The sequence below is a fragment of the Rana temporaria genome, chromosome 9 (assembly GCF_905171775.1).
Source record: "Rana temporaria chromosome 9, aRanTem1.1, whole genome shotgun sequence".
NCBI classification, from domain to species: domain Eukaryota; kingdom Metazoa; phylum Chordata; class Amphibia; order Anura; family Ranidae; genus Rana; species Rana temporaria.
Window position 1 is genome coordinate 165,263,770 of NC_053497.1, and position 4,456 is coordinate 165,268,225.

General features: G+C 48.6%; 1 non-coding gene across 1 annotated transcript; it reads left to right on the forward strand.

Moving 5' to 3' along the window:
* Positions 1 to 574: 574 nt before the first annotated feature.
* On the forward strand, positions 575 to 733 carry LOC120914654. Its single transcript, XR_005743699.1, has one exon. It is a non-coding gene; the product is annotated as a U1 spliceosomal RNA (small nuclear RNA).
* Positions 734 to 4,456: the final 3,723 nt, after the last annotated feature.

The following is a 4,456-nucleotide window of genomic DNA, read 5'->3' on the forward strand; positions in this document are numbered from 1 at the left end:
CCTACCTGATTCCTACACTGACCACTACACTAACCTACCTGATTCCTACACTACCTACTACACTAACCTACTGGATTCCTACGCTGATTTACCTGATCCCTATACTGACCATTACACTGACCTACCTGATTCCTATAAATACCACTACACTAAACTACCTGATTCCTACACTGACCTACCTGACTCCTATACTGACCACTACACTGACCTACCTGAGTTCTATACTGACCACTACACTGACCTACCTGATTCCTGCACTACTCACACCCCCCCACATGAACAGTGTAGATCAGTTGATTTTGCTCACCTCTCCATGGCCTCCATGATAATCTATCAGAGCAGGGCTCTCCCCAGCACCAGGTACTGTTTCCGACACCCAGCTGCTCCTCAGTATTCCCTGCCAAGAGCTTCGGCAATAGCCGCCGTACGCTCTGCACCGCCCCTCCCCTCCGATATTCTCACACACCATAGGCGTGCACACGGGGTGTGCCGGGTGTGCCTGGGCACATCCTAATGCTCAGGCACATCTGGCACACCCCAGGGCTTATTTTCTGGCAGCATGTGTAGGATCTCCATACTTACCTGGCAGGGGAGACACCATGATCATGAAGGCGGTTCTCCCAGGGCGAGGCACGGCTATTGCACACTCTAGGCCGTGCTGATCGTGGTTGTCTTCCCTGCCGCTTCTCGGCCTTTTGGCTAGGACTGGGTGTGGTATCTGTCCTCATCAGTTGTCAGCGGAGCGCTGAAGCACCTCCTACATGGGGAGGGTGGATGCAATCCAATGACGTCATTGCACCTGGAAGGATGGTTTCAGCAGGGACTACGCTGTGCTGCCCGACAGAATACTGGGGGCCGGCCCATGGTTGAGTCTGAGCCATCTGGAAGGGTGCTCCTGGTGAGGATGGGTGCTGTGCTTGGTCTTGGTCTTTTTGCCGAGTTCTAGTCTGGCCTTCTGGCTGGCTGGTGTAAGTGCTATCTCTGTCAGCGATCCGGTAGGAGGAGCTGGTAATGCCCTGGGATATGACGGGGCAGGACCGTGCAAATCCGCTGGGTTGGCTGGCAGGGGTGGAGGGCTGCACTGGCCGTTCGGGGGGTCGGATATGGAACGAAAAGCCTATGGTGCATGTGCCCCTGGAGTGGCAGTCCAGGGGTATCTGAAGATCACTGTGTGTGAGGGACACATTGATTGAAGGATACCACGGTCACTGCACCAGATACACGCTTTTTTTAGCACCTGCCTCCTGGGCCGGGCCTTTTGGCTAGGACCGGAGGAATTTTTTATTCCTGGCCGGAGGGCCTGGTCATTGTTTCACCACAATGGCCACTTCTTTCACTCTCCTCTCCACTATCCCTTCCCCCACTTTATTTTATTTAAGCCTGTGTTTGTCACTTTTTTGTCTTTTTTTGTTGTGCACGTTTTGTCACTGTGTGATTAGTAGGGTGCGGGTCCTCGGGCCAGCCCTGAACGTCTTGGGAGTGGGTGGACATGGCCTTCTGGCTTAGTTCGCCTGCTCTCATGGGGTCTCCCTTCGGGGGAGCCCCACCTAGTACTGGGAGGGTTCTGTTTCGACAGTCCCTCCGAGGAAGTTGGGTCCGTGTCGCCTTCGGTTGCTCGGACCACAGTACCTCAGTCCCCGTCTGGAGCCTAACGCCCCGGGGGATCAGAGTTTGGGTCCCTCTTCACAGGAGGACCACTTGACGTTGCACCCGTCTGCACGTTTTTGTGAACACTGTTTATGTGTGTGCACATTTTTTCTGCACCGGGTGGAGTTTTTTGGGTGTGTTCACACGCCATAGGCTTTTCAAAAAAAAAAAAATAATGTGTAGGATCTCCATTTTGGCATCTCTGCTATGCCACAATGTCAGTGCTGCGAATGGGACCATTTTTCATTTGCCTATGTAACTCCTGTGTGTTCAAGCCATTGGCCGCGGAGTAAGCTGACAGGCAGCCGCATTTGCCGATGCTACCTCTATAGTTCCGGCTCCCTGACAGCTGAATATCAGTCCGCTGCCTGCTTACACCGCAGCCAGTGGCTTGCACTCAAAAGAGCAAGCCGAAACACTCACACACAGCAGAACGAATCTGTCTCCTCCCCCTTCTCATTCAGCTCTGTATACACACAAGAGGAGGGGAGGAGGAACACGCTCTAAATTCAGGTCTGTGCAAACGTTTCCATGCTTTATAGACAGACAGGGAGGAGGGAAAGAGAGTGGCTGGGATTGGGAAGAGGGGAACTAAAACAATGTACATACAGTGCAGCCTGTGATAGAACTACAGGTCCCAGCATGCCTTGCTCCTCTATTGCAGCCTGGGATATAACTACAAATCCCATCATGCCTTGCTCCTCTATTGCAGCCTGTGATAGAACTACGGGTCCCAGCATGCCTTGCTCCTCTATTGCAGTCTGGGATAGAACTACAGGTCCCAGCATGCCTTACTCCTCTATTGCAGCCTGTGATAGAACTACAGGTCCCAGCATGCCTTGCTCCTCTATTGCAGCCCGTGATAGAACTACAGGTCACAGCATGCCTTGCTCCTCTATTGCAGCCTGTGATAGAACTACAGGTCCCAGCATGCCTTGCTCCTCTATTGCAGCCTGTGATAGAACTACAGGTCCCAGTGTGATAGACGTGAAACTAAAATGAATATTTTTGTGTTATGATTAGAACCACTGAAATGGAGTGTATATTTTCCTTGAAATGATTCTTCAGATTTTGTCAGATATGTTCTTAAAGTATATTTTAACTTGGATGGACATACAGAGAGAGCTGTTGAAATCAAAAAGCAACTCCATCCACTCACTCACTCTGTGTCCCCCCTCCCTCCTGGATTCCTCAGTTGTAACAGGAAAAGCCTTCCCATCCCCCACATCCTGACTTTTACAGACCCCAGAAGGAGCCTGTATGACTTTTGGAAGAACATGAAATGGACTTGTGAGGAGAAACCACCCTTCTATGAACTGGCCAATAAAAGACTCACAAGGGTGATGGGGAGGGATTGATGGGTGTGTATTTTGTGACATCATGAAGTCAATAAATCTAAGAGGAGAAGGCCCGCCTCTCTCTCCTCTTTCATTATTTTACTACATTCTCTGTGTGTGCATCTGTCTGTTCTTCTCTTCTCTCATCTTCCTGCTGTGCACTTCAGCTCCAGACCACAAGAAGCTGTGTATGTGTGTGTGTGTGTGTGTCTCTGTTTGTTTCTGCTTATTTTAACAGATTATAGCAGTGAATCATGGCAAATCCAAATCAATTGACGCTCAACGTGCTTCTTTTGGACTTCAAGGACAGACTTTGTGGACGCACAAGAAACTGGCTGAGAATTGAGGGACTGTCTACCATTGAAAGGGGCGTCATGAACCCCTAAACACGGTAAGTGCGAGTTTTTTTTGGCTCCCTTACACCGTGTTACAGGCTGGACGGCCTCTGTTCCCATCTAGTTTGTCTACAAATTCCGAGCCTTTGAAACAGACGGTATAATTCTGGTCCAGAAGCGAACCCCGGTTTGTGTTGATTCACTGCTATTAATTTTTTTTGGTGTTTGCTGCCTGTGTGTAGAAGGGTGAGCTTGTGGGTTGTTTGACTGTGTGTGAAATCGGCCTACTAAGTTAAGGTACTGGTCGTGCATCGTCTCGGATTAAGCCGATGTGATAAAGGGGTGTGCACGGGGAGTGCATGCTGGCTGGGTTGAGCCTGGGACAGCTCTAAGGAAGTTGGCTGCGAAGATATGGGTTTGTTTTATTTTATGCTTGTGTAAAAATATTCCAAACCTCCTTGTTTAGATTAATTGGGGAACTGGGATTCTGGGGTTTATTTGAGTATGTCTGTGGTGAGATATTGAGTCAGCTTTTCCACATTTTGTCCTTGCTTTGAATAACGCGGGGATTTTTGTTTACTCAACTTCCCTGTGCTAGGAAAGGTGGGGGCTGAGCTGGAGGAGGTCGTTTTTGTGTGGCTTCTGCTAGCTGGCTATTTGTGTACATTTGTGTGTCTTAAATTGCTTTTTCCCTTACACTTCTGCCTTTTGTTACAGCTGGCTTGCAATAGCTAGCTTACTTAACCCTTTATCTGGACAAAGGCTGCTAAATTCTGTGTCTGGCTTCTTGTTCTGCTAACTGTGCTAATTTGTGACCTGAAACCTTTTGCTTTTCATCACAGCTGGATACCAATTAAGGGTTTTCTGCCTAGCAGTCTTAACTCTTTGCAGTCTGAACAGGAAACTTTTTCATTTCTGTGCCTTTCCTAGTTAATTTTTTTTGCTGGGATGATCCTTTTGTCTTTCTCAGTATGTATGTGTTTTTATTATGCTGGATAACTGTGTTTGACTGAATAGAATACCTGGCTTTCTTGTTGTATGTATTGACTGCTGTTGGCACTGACTTTTGTTTTTCATCTACAGAAGTCTGACGTTTTTCTTTATAACTTCTGACTCCCCTTCTTCTTCGTCTTCCAT